This window comes from Diplotaxodon limnothrissa, linkage group LG10 (assembly GCF_057381915.1).
Source record: "Diplotaxodon limnothrissa isolate DT_005_m linkage group LG10, D_limnothrissa_male_GT1.1, whole genome shotgun sequence".
Classification (NCBI taxonomy): domain Eukaryota; kingdom Metazoa; phylum Chordata; class Actinopteri; order Cichliformes; family Cichlidae; genus Diplotaxodon; species Diplotaxodon limnothrissa.
This window is the reverse complement of record NC_140605.1, coordinates 19,450,234-19,462,767: the sequence shown is the minus strand read 5'-3', so window position 1 is coordinate 19,462,767 and position 12,534 is coordinate 19,450,234. Positions and strand designations below refer to the sequence as shown.

At 42.6% G+C, this 12,534-nt stretch overlaps 1 protein-coding gene across 1 annotated transcript in view; it reads left to right on the top strand.

Annotated features, from left to right (window-relative positions):
• stard13a (StAR related lipid transfer domain containing 13a) overlaps window positions 1–12,534 on the top strand; it is a 49,244-nt gene that overhangs the window by 18,853 nt on the left and 17,857 nt on the right. The gene's annotated exons all lie outside the window — the stretch shown is intronic.

The following is a 12,534-nucleotide window of genomic DNA, read 5'->3' as shown; positions in this document are numbered from 1 at the left end:
ATATATCAATCACCTGGGTCACCTGCTGAGAAAGAAAAAAGAAAACAAGCAGAAGAGAACAAGAGTAATAGAATAAACAGCATCACAATGATATATGGGAATATGACAGTAAATACTAAATATTAAACATTATTGTGCAGCACATCAGATCAACAGAACACAGTGTGCTTTGAGGTAGGAGCCAAAAAGGGTGTAGTTTGTGGGTGTGATCACCCGTGTGTACACCTGTGAGCATGGACGCGCTTGTTTTTTGTTTTTTAAAAGGTTCCTTCATGTAATGATCTGCTAGAGGGTGTAGGGGGGCCACAGCCCCGTCCTCCAGGGCATGAAGCAGGTATGGAGGAGATCAAAACTCCAGACATCCAGAGGCCCCCAGAACACAAGAGACCAAGGAAGACCAACAGAGGGGCAGCCGCGCCACTGTCCCAGAAAGAGCTGAGGAGAGTCCCAGATGAGGGCTCACTCAGCAGCCGCGGAGCAGAAGCCAGGGGGAGTTGCAGTGACGCGCCCGTGAGCTCCGCCGGCAGCCAGCCGTGCCTGAGTGACCGAGCCCCAGGCCGAGAGGCCGGGGGCACCCCACCTCCGAAGTGGCCCGAGCGAGCCCCAGGCTCCAGGCCCCGATAAGTGGCCGCCAAGGAGTGAGCCGGTGTGTACCTGGACGCCCATCCCCGGACACAAAGAACCACCAACGCACCGATGTCTGAGGGCGTCTGCCACTGGCAGGGGAAGTGGTGGTGGGGGGAGATAGGCCTCCATATCTTAGAGGTCCTGAGTTGTCCCCAGAAAGGTGGCGTCAGATACCCAACCTGACACATAGACACAGGCATACAGGCACACACAGATACAAACATCCATTCCCACCCTCATGCTCTCATATGCACTTACTCCACACTCAACCAACGTGGAGACAGACATAAAGAGACGCTGTACACACGATCACACTCCCCAAGCGTACTCTACAAACCGGGTCTAGGAAAAGAATCATTTTCACTCAGGCTTTTTTTTTCTCTTGAAAATTTAATATCTTCAAGATTTTTGGTAAACAGATTTTACATCTCATTTGACTTTTTTGTCTTATTTGGGTTTAACTCTGTTCTCGTCTGAGTGCCACCATTGTCTGTCTGTCCCCACTACTTATTTCCGCTCATGCTGAGGGTTCACTGTCTGCTGTTGCTGGAAGCACCTGCCAATCACAGCATCGCTCTGATGTTTCAAAGGTCAAAACAGCAATATCAGTTCTGAATACTAAACACTGCAGCTTTTGTCAGTCATAAAAGCTAGCACTAAGAGAAAGGCCTACTTTTCTTTGAGGATGTTTCATGTTTTTTTTATATTTACCTCTGTGGAAACTTGTATCCTTAAATAGAAGCAACAGTGACGTGTACATGGTAGTGTTGTCTTATTCTTTTGGCTGTTCCCCGTAGGAGTCTCCACAGCATCAGCTCTATCCCTAGTTTCTTCTTCTGTCACACCAACCCTGTGCATGTCTGCCTTCACTACATCCAAAAATGCTTGCTGTGCTCTTCCTCTTTTCCTCCTGCCTGGCAGATCTATCTTCAACATCCTTTGCCTACTATTTCAACTATGTCTTCCCTGTACATGTCTAAACCATCTAAAAAACCAACTCATTTCTAATCTCATCCTTAAACTCTGCCACCTTTTCATCAGTGCCACCGTCTCCAAACCATACATCATATCAGGGCTCACTACCATCTAAACCTATCATTGTGTAAGCCTGCACTCTTTTCTTCACCTCTCTCTTGCAATGTCTGTTGTGGGTGGTTAACTCCAGGTATTTAAACCCATCCACCTTTACTAACTACACCTCTTGCTCATTCACACACATGTGTTCTGTCTTGCTTATACTGACTTTCATTCCTCTTGTTTCCTGCATGCACAGGTATATCCAGCTTCATTCTCTCCATCACATCAGCCAGCCCTCTACCTACATTTAGTCCCTGAATTTAATGTCTCTACTCTCACCCTGACACTCTTCCCTTTCCGTCTCTCCTTTCTTTGTCTTCCTCCAGCAGTCGCATAGTTTCCATTGGGAATGAATCTCATTCTTGATCAAAGATTTTACGCCTTACGCCCTTCCTGATGCAACCCTTCTTATTTTTTCAGCATTGTGACCAGTACTACGAGTGCCCTGGCTTGTGACCCGCCCTTTTCTGTGGCTGGGTTACTTGTAAAGGGCAGTATTTTTATTTCATGTTAGGCTGCTAAAGGTAAAGTACACAACCAAGATTGAGCACATTAACAGATGTGATCTGAATCCTAAAGAGTTAGCCTTCATAATACTTTCTGAGGATGTGAGCATATGGAATAACTGTGATTCAGTGTAAGATGATTACGTGTGTGTGTCTGTGGGTGGGCGTGTAAGTGTGTGTGTGTGTGTGTGTGTGCTCTCATGGATAACTAAAACACATAGTATGAGGTAGGAATTTAGGTCGAGGTCACACAGTGCCATCTGTTCAATGGTTTCATTTAATCTGAAGGTTTTCCACTCAAGTGGGCTGCTGGTACTCACTGCAGGTGACACGATGACAATTAAATTTACTGACTGAAATGAGTATTTTTGCCACACACAGATGAGGTAAGCCTTTGTAAGTGACACAGGGGGGGAAAAAGGAGGTTATATGCATGCTCTTCAAGCTCAAACTGTTGGGTCCAGCGAGCTTTGCTGCTTGGCCTGAATGACTGAGTGTTGCTGAAAATAGAAGACAGGGAGCAGGGAGGGAGTAGCAGGGATGAGGAAAAGAAAAATGAGCTAGTGCAAGAGGAGGAGAAATGGATAGAGGGTACATGTTAGCTGAGAGGACATGGAGCATTTAAAGAAACGTTGAGAGAGTAGTTTGGTGAGATGGTTTTGTCACGGTCTTTGGTCACGTGATCTGTTAAATCATTGATTAGACTGAACTCGCTAACCCAGTCTCTGTGTGCAGCTATTGACTTTTTACAGTAATTTTATTGCGGTGAATGAGCGAAGCCTTCGACAGGGTTACATTTTTCTGGGAAAGAATGTGCAGGCCTTAGAAGATGACTATGTACATAAGCATATGGATGGAAAAAAAGACAGTGCGTGTAATGGTCTTTGTGATCAGTACATGCACGGGCACTGGCTGCACGATCTTTGCAACCTTAAATGACCTGATAGGAAAAAAGCAGGAGAAACTTGATTTCTCTTCCTGTTCTTCCTCCTCCTCCTCTGCCCCTGGAAGACAGCAGCCTTTCCCAAACCATCCCTGTACATTCTTTTTTTTGTAGCCACTGCAAGATCTGATTGCTCCCCTGGTGGAGACGCCCATGCTCTGCTGTGTATTTGTTCAGAAATTCAGATACAGGGTCTGCCCAGAAAATATCAGTTGTGCTGCTTTGATTGGCTGTTTGAGAGCTGGAATGTGTTGGGTTTGGTGTTTTGATTGCCTGCTGCTGTGAGAGACGGTGATCCTGTGGCGCTCGTTCTCTCTGCCCAAAGCAGAGGTTGACCTCACGGACCAGCTTAGCATCCACATATCACAGCCTTCGACATCACAGGGATGAAACCCAAAACTGACGGACTGTGGATCCAACTCCCGGGATGCAGTTTTCAGAGAAGTGCAGTCAGAGACCAGTTTTTCACTCTCATTGTACTGATATATACAAACAACACAGAAGAACCTCATAAGTGCGTTATTATGTGGGTTTTTTGTAAACACAGTATGTAATTATTTCATGTTTCTTGGTTAATTATTATTATTAGTATTCTTCTTTATTAATTGTTTTGTAAAAATAATAATTCATTAGTTACCCAGTTTCAGCTATGCATTAATAGATGTACATAAGTGTTCAAACACAGTGGGCCACTCTAAAACTAGAAGGTAAAGGTTTTAAATTTAATTTATTAGTTCCCCAAGCCATGACAGAGCCTCCACCGTGTTTTACACATGCGTGTAGATACTCACTGTTGTACATTCCTCCAGATCGTGATAGTATTATACATATATAATCTCAGTTATTTTAGATAAAAGGTTCAAATTTGGATTCATCACTTCATGAAGACCTGTTGCCACTGATTTTTAGTCCAGTTCTTCTGTAACTTTGCATACGTCACCTTTTACTCCCTGTTTCCCTTCCTTAAGAATGACCTCAGTGAACATCCAGATACATCTCTCAGGTCCCGTGGCAGCTCTTTGGTGGATTATTTACTGTTTCTTATGGACATTTTCAGACACTGTTCGTCTGCTGGAGATTATTTTAGCCCACCACATCTTTTGTATTCTCTTGTCCAGTTTATTCATAATTTTTAAGGACACGCTGCACACTGTGAATGCCTTCAATAGCAACAAAGTGTAAGACTCATTAAATTTTTCTTTTCCAAAATATATTCCCTCGTTTAGTGTCGTCTATTTACATATTCAACCAGTGAGCTCTAATGACAGCAAAGGTTTGGTTTTACCTGCAGCACTCTGTAAAGTGACCCACGGCACACGCTTTCTGCTTTTCCACGTAACCCAGCTTCTCTTTAGTTTGTCAGCTGTGCTTTGCTGCAACATGTACACTAGATTTTTTTTTTTTTATGTGAATGGAAAGAGTTAATGTTTATGTTTTTGTGAACCAAAGAGTGCTGCGGAATCTGGCTTTGCTTTACTCCAGATGCCTGCAGCTGGAAATAAGAACCTTGTTTGTGCTTTTCATGGCTCCCCTTAAGACATGTGTTACTTGTTTTAAAAGCACATACATGCTTAACTTCTGCACAGCCTTATTCTTTTTGCATGCTGTCATCATTATCATCATATATTTTATTTAATTCACAATTCCTTGGATGACACACAGGTGCACTGCCTCCGCATAGCCTCCCAGCATTCTCAGCATCATTAGTACACACCTACATTTCTATGGGGGCTGCCTGGCATCCTCCCCCCTTCTCCTCTTTCATTTTTCTGTTTCTGTTTTGAGTATGTGTAAATGTAAAAGACAGATCGGCATTTGTCTTATCCTCTTTTTGCAAAAATATTACTTGCTTGTTTGATTAAAGTAATGAAAACAGGAATTATAAAGCAAATGATTTAATGTTATCTTTGCATTCTCTCATCTTTAAGTAGTTCTGCCCCTCTTCTTTTTTTCCTCCCATGCACATGTTCCCCTCTTTTATCCTTCCAGCTGTTCGACTACAGGTTCATACTCCAGTCTCAGAAGTGAAAGAATATGAATCAATGGGACACTCTGCAGCTAAACTGTCAACTTACTCTGTGTCATGCAGGGCAAAGCAGGGAAAGTTAGACCAGCCTCCATCACCTTCACCTTCACCGTCTTTAATGTGGAGCAATTTCAGCTGCACAAGTCACATTCTGGGTGGAATTATGTTGCCAAATATTTGCTCAGTGCTTCGACTAAGATGGTGAGCCGTGCCAGTAAAGCAGCATTTGGCAGCCAGATAACCTCAGGATTCTGCTGACCGCTCAGGGTGTCTAGCGTGTTTCGACAAGATGAACTATTGAATCAGGTCTCTGCTCACTGGATCCCTGCTGACCTGCAATTTAACACCACAAACAGGACATCCGATGGTATCAGGCAGATGGCAACCGAGGAGCGTCCTGGTCGGTCTGATCGCTCGGTCTGGCATTCCTGGAATGACATGGGAATCTCTGAAATTCCCACCTCTTAACCTGTCAGAGGGGTGAATGTGGCTCTGAAAGAGAGGCAGCTCACATGCTCGAGCACTTTCACTTTAGGCTGCTGGCAGCAGCAGTACGCGACTTTATCTCAGTTAGTCAAGAAAAAGTCAGTTACTCAATCACCAGTTAGTGCTGTTACAGGTAAAGTTAGAAACTCCCTGAAGCACAAAACACATCTGTGAGAGCTTTATTGCAATTTTTCTTTGTCCTGTACAAAACTGGCAGCTTGTATGGTGTTAAGATCACAGACAGACATTTTTAAAGCAGCCACATCATGATTCAGCATTTTAAATTTGAGAATTTGCTGATGCTTTCTATTGGTAATTGCAAACGTGTTGGAAACATCACCTCGAGTTTTAAAGATTGTCTTAGCTAGTTGTCATAATTTCTGACAGAATTTAAAAGAAACAGAAACGGAGGACAAAAAATTAAGTTCCTGAGTACCAAAGCCCTCTCAGCTGCTCTCTGAGGTCAGACCTGTGACCAAAGCGCAGATTCAGTCCCAAAATATCAAGGGGCACGCTGTAGCCAGCAACAGAAAGACATATTTTATTTTTCAATTTTTACAATACCACAATTCTAAACACAAACAGACTTTAATTATGCATATTCTCTACCTCGTTAACCTCCACTCACAAGTTAATGGTTAACACGAAGGAAAATCTGCTCTTTACCTGGAGATAATCTGTGGTTGCTGCTTGCTGATATTTGCAGATGTCTTTCCACTGAGTTTGAGATTCTTGCTGAATTGATCAAGCAATTTCAATAATTATTCATGCAATTTAAGATTCCCAAAACATAGACAGGATTGGTCGACACACAGCTCCAAATCACATCCTGCGCGTTCAGTTAAATCATTTTAAACTCTTAGATTCAGCACAGCATGCCGGTGTGTTTTTATTTTAGGCTCGTCTGTCCTGGCTGTGTTACCAGTAGCCTACTGGGATTGAAAGAGATCCTTGTTTGGGTGAGTGGGTGGGTTTGTGGCGTGGAGAACGCGTAGACTAGGTTTGGTTCTTGTGTGTGTGTTTGCGTGTGTTTGAGAGAGAGCGAGTCCAACCCTTGTGGCGGGGGGCCGCCTCTCACATCTGGCTCGCCTTGTCAGAGTTCACGCCTCACATGCAGAAGTTATGTTTTAACATTTCTGCATCTCCGCCCTACAGACGTGGACGAGTAGGGCAGAAATGCAGAATTTGTTAAATCAGTACATCATTTTTTAGAGGGGGTCAGGATCCTGCCGGTAGGACCTCATCCGCCTCCACTGGTACAGGAAGGTGACGCAGCGCTAGAGGAGCTGTATACCAGGTGTAGCAGTGACGACTATTGCGGCAGCCAGACGCAGAAGCCGGGGCGCACTGCCTCATCCCGGGCTGTTCGCATAGCGGAATAAAGGAGCTGAGGAATGAGCGTGTGGTTGACAAGAGCAGTGGTTTCGTTTTTTTAATAGTCGGGGGAATATGAGTCCGGCTGCACAGCAATGACAACCCAGCGAAAGTCTGCCAAGCTACAGCTGCGGCGGTCGATCAGCGAGCAGCTGCGGGACTCAACGTCCAAGGCTTGGGATCTGCTGTGGAGAAATGTCCGGGAGAGACGGTTAGCAGGTCAGAGCCAAATACAAATATGCGGGATGCAGCTTGTCCTCACAGATGAAACAGCCTAACTGTAACCACAGTAAGAATAATGACGTGCTAGGCTACATTAAACCACCACTTACTTTTTTTTCATAAAATCCTGGTCTGAAAATTCAGATTTTTTTCTGTTTTCTTTCTAAGTGGTTGAACATTTGCCTTATTTTTCCCTCACTCTTTGGTTGTATGATTTTACGCACCATCGTATTTATTCCTTTAGACCTTATAATATTATTAGAAGACAGAAGTTTATCTTCAGCCTATGTGCTGCATATAGAGCTGTTTGCCTGTAGCGTCACAGCAGCGCGCACCCTGGTATTTTGGGAAGGTCATTGTCAAATTTAGTCCTCAAAACAGCACCCAGGCATGTGCTGTGGACAGGAGTCCAAAGAAGGGGGGTCCAGATGCCAATCATTCACTATCTGTTGTTCTAATCCGGACTCTGGTTTACTTTCACTTATTTTATTCTCGCTGTTTATTATTTCGGATTATGTCGTCCGGAGAAGGAGTGAAATATTCTCACAATGCAGCAGGTTCCCCCCCCCCCCCCCCCCCTTTTTTTTTTTTGGAAGGGTCGCTGGGTTTGCTCTGTATTTGGCCTGGATGCGCAGAGTTTACCATCTCTCTCTCCCCCTCTCTAAACTGTGCGTCAGAGAGCTACAGCTGTCCCCTCAGTTTAATGTAATTACCGAGATGTGCGCCTCTTAAGCAAATTAAACGATGAACATTCCCACATTCACGACAACACAAACCACCACAGACCAGGATGTCGGTCAAAGTCAGTGTGCCTATTCATGGTGTATTACAGTGCTTAGCAGTGATAGATTGCATGCACGGCCAGCAAAATGATGCTGGAGCCCTGCTAAAGATTGTTTTCAGCATTGCATGAAGGACAGCTACTACAGTGTTTGTTGCTTTAGTGAATCTTTGTGCACAATTAGAAAGAGAGTATCTGCCTAAGGAAGCATCAGAGAACACCTGCTGGCTGTGTAATCCTCTTTTTCCTTATTTCTAGCCCTTCCATCCTCCTTTCAGAGCCCCAAACCCACAGCCCCTCATCCAGCACCCCTCCTTCATCCTACTGCTGAACGCATCAGCTCAAAGGCACACAGTTCACATCTGTCTGGATCTGATATGGGGATGGGGAATCCTTAAAAATGTGCACATCTGGCCTTACAGTTATGCTGGCATTCAGAAGTGCATTTTCCACCCTATGAATTAGTCAGGACAGTGGAATATCTGGAGAATCCATGCTAGTCAAATGTTATGAATTTAAACCTGTTTTGTATTTTTGTTTGGTGGGGGAGGGGAGAGAGAAATACTGTAAGTAATTTTCCAGACGAGGCTGATTTTATTTTGATGGTGATAAACAGCACAGGATTAAATTCACTGACATGTAGTCATGGCAAATAATGTGAGCATCTTTTAAAAAAAAAGAAACCCTGCACTGATTACCAGATGTAATTCAAAGATTGTGCATATTAAGCAAAAGTCAAGAGGCAGATGCAAAAAAGCAGAGAGTGTGTGTATCTTTGTGTGTGAGAGAGAGAATTGAGAGTACAGCATAGCACCTGGATTTAGTTGTAATTCCACAGATTTTTGAGTTAGTAGTAAGTGTGGGTCTCCCTTTGAATGTGGCTTTTGCGAGCCTGAGTTTCTTTGGTGTGGGAGTTTATGTGTTCGTGTGTGTGTCGGTTTGTTAGAAAACACCGATGCAGAAGAAAGAATTTACACAAACACACAGGAACGTGCAAAAGTCTTGAACCACCATGCATTTTGTCATATTTTGTTTTCAGGAGCCAAACGTTGTTGTCATTTTAAAGTGGTCGAGTGATAGTTCTCCAGATTTTCTGAAGGTCTTTCATAGGTTTTCTTTGGACATTGGTTGCTTTTTCACTAATTTTCAGTCCAATCCTTGTACCTGACTATTAAACAGAAAAAAGGCACATTACTTGTGTTTGTGTCCATAGATAACAATTTAGCAAAGAACTGATTCACTGTCATACTCGCTGCCTGTTGGAAAAATACATAATTTGTTCCCATTTCTTTAGTTAATTTATGAAAAATACCAAACATAACATAGTTTGATAGCAGTTAAAGTTTCAACCAGTGTGATTCTAAATGATCCCAAACATCTTTGGGAAGATCTTTTTGGTTCATTTGCTGTAATCCTAAAGATTACAGGAGATGACCAGTATCTGAAAAAAAATCCTGACACATGACCTCAGAGATGAGTCTGACCTGTCAGTTGAGCCATCTACTGTTCAAGCCTCATCAGATATGATCTCATTGGAGGGGTGGTTGTCAAGAAGCCATTTTAAAGGAGGGAAACAGAATAAAGGGTGAGGTATGCCAAATTACACAAGAACTGGACTGAAAATCGGTGGCAACAGGTCATATGGAATCTAGATTTCCATAAGTTTGAACTGTTTCTGGATGTCAGGAGGAGTATCTACAGTGATATGTAAAGTACAGTTGAGGCTCTGTTGTGATTTGGTGTTTTGGAGATATGGTCAAAACTGATGGAATTACAAATACAGAAAACCACCATCAGAGTTCGATTCATCATGCAATACCATCTAAAATGTATCTGATCAGCAACAGCTTCACTTTCATCATGAAAATGATCCCAACTGAAGCAGTGTGGGATCTTTTAAAAAAAGAATCTACTTAAAGATATTACAAGAAAGCTTATCTAACAGAGTTCAGGCTATGTTGAAGAACAAAGGCGGTCGTGCCAAATCGCTCATCAGAGCTGTACAGACTCTGTTTTTGCCTTATATACTGTATTTGCATTTATGATTGAGCATAAATCACTGTGCCTATTTCTTATTTTCCCAGGAAAATAGAAAGAAATACGCAGTGGCATGAGACACTTGCACAATACTGTATTTCTCTAGAAAGTATTTTTTGAGAATACTGTTGCTTAATCATGCAGCAAATTTGGCAACTTGGCAACAATTAAGTGAACTAAATGATGACGCTCACTGCTGTGAGTATGAGATGGTAGGCGTTCACGCTGCTGTGTTTGTATTTCCAAATTTCATTAAAAAAACGTATATACGGTATGTCCATTTGCACACGTTTGCACCCATTTGCCATTTTCCTTGGAAAATACAATAAAATCAGGAGTAGCTCAAAACTTCTGCACGGCCCTGTGTGAAATGATCTTGAATCATCTCTTTCCTACTAGGATTTATTTTCACTGCTCTGTAAACTGGACGTGGCGCTCACTTTGCCTCGTACTCAGGATGACCTTTGACTTCTGCGCTGAAAATACTCAGCCAGCTTTAAGTAAAACCCAGCTGCATTTTATCTGCCGCTGGATGGCTCAGGGCTTCCTGCTGTTTAAAGTCCATTTCTCTGTAATGGTCCTGACTGCTTTTTAGATCATCTCAAAGAGCTAATAGAGCCTTGAATATTTGGGCATGAAGCTCCTTAGTTTTTGGTCTTTAGGTTAAAGGTGACCAAGCTTTGATGTTCAGAATTGTGAAGTCTGCCTGGCTGTGAAGGTCAGAGTGTTTACTTTAGTACTGTCCTTAAAAATGACTTTAAAACCTTATCAAAGGTCAAAAATAAGAACTCCAGCTTTTTTTCCTAATATTAACTCTTTTTCTTTCTTAATGCTCACACACATAAATGATTTATGAGCATCTGGTGATCTCATTTATTTTGTCACAAAGATATTTTGCACTTAAAGGCTTCATAATGTTAACTGCAATAAGTGCTGCTACTACTTTTTGATCAATATCTCATTTGCTTTAAGACCTAAATACATCCTCCAGGATTTGCCCATTCGTGACTGTAAATGGGATAATGACACATCAGATGACTTAACAAAGAAATGGAAGTAATGCCATAAACACAGCTTGCTCAAAATCAATGAAACTAACAGACCGAAACAACATTTTCAGAGGTTAGACATAGTAGGATGTCTTATATCAATAATGCTTTATATTGTAAATGAGAAGAACAGGTTTTAAATAATGCATAAATCAGCTGTCATGCTGACATAATTTCAACAATAATTTCAGGTCTCACAACAAGCAGGTTCTTCACATTTCCTCGTACTGTCCTTTTAGGTCTTCTTGTGTCCTCCAGCTGCGTATTTAATTAAACTTTAGCTGTAGCTGAGTTTTCAGGCTCATCTCTAGTCGATGTAGCTTCGGTCTTGTCGTGGCCTGCTGTAACTGAAAGCGATGAATATTATATTACTCACTGCTTACTACAGCCCTGCCCTTTGCCGCTTTGGTTGCACACATCTCCATTACTTAGCTCTCCATTACATTATTATGCCAACCGTCTGTGCCAAAGATCACATGGGACGTTTACTCAGTGCCCTGCTTAGTGTTTCAAATTTATTTTTCTTTGTCGGTTTATCTCGAGTGAAAATAGAGATAGTCCAAACTTCCACTTTTGCAGAGAAATTGTGCAGATCATGATTTTGATTTCCTCAAGAGGGCGGTGTAATCAAACCCAATCACAGATTTTATGTTTCACAGTTTCACTTGTTTGACTGGGAGTAATTTGGCATTTCTGGGATTTCGGACTCGTAGCTTCCAGCTTTCTCACAGTATATGGCCTGCAGGCTAAAAAAAAAAACTGTCCTGTAACTGCTGACCTGTAAGTGACTTTGCTATGGCGCTTTTTTCACACCCTCTCTTACCTCACCTGCCGATTATTACCTCCCTAAAATAAATTCAGGTGACAGCTTGGGTCCTCGGGTCTTGGTAAACCATTATTCTGCAAATCTGGGTCAAACTATGGCTTCTCTACTTCCACTCACTTCTTTCCACACATTTATCCCCTAGTTTCGTTACTCTGTGGCAACTTTCAGTCACATATTAAAGACTTCAGCTTACTATATCTGCTACATGGTAGATTTATTTAGATGTATTGGTATGTGAAAGGAGTGTTAGCAGGGAAAGTGGGTGATGTATATCTGTCATGTGGTCTAAATGTGATGGTGTGGGTTTATTCTTCAATGGCATTGCAGTCCTACTCAGCATAAGCAGCAAACATCTTACTCCTACTTACATTCCTCTGCACCGTCTCACAAATCCACATGCTCTATTGTTCTGTTTGTTCCTTCCCGTTTCGCACTGGGATATGGCTGCTGGCATTGTATACTTTTCCAGGCCTATCCCCTTCCCTGTCCTGATTACGTGTCCCCTCACAGATATCCCCACTAATGCCTGGGGCGCGTACCAAAATTGATTCTTTGGCAGATCCTCAGGAAGCGGTGCAGC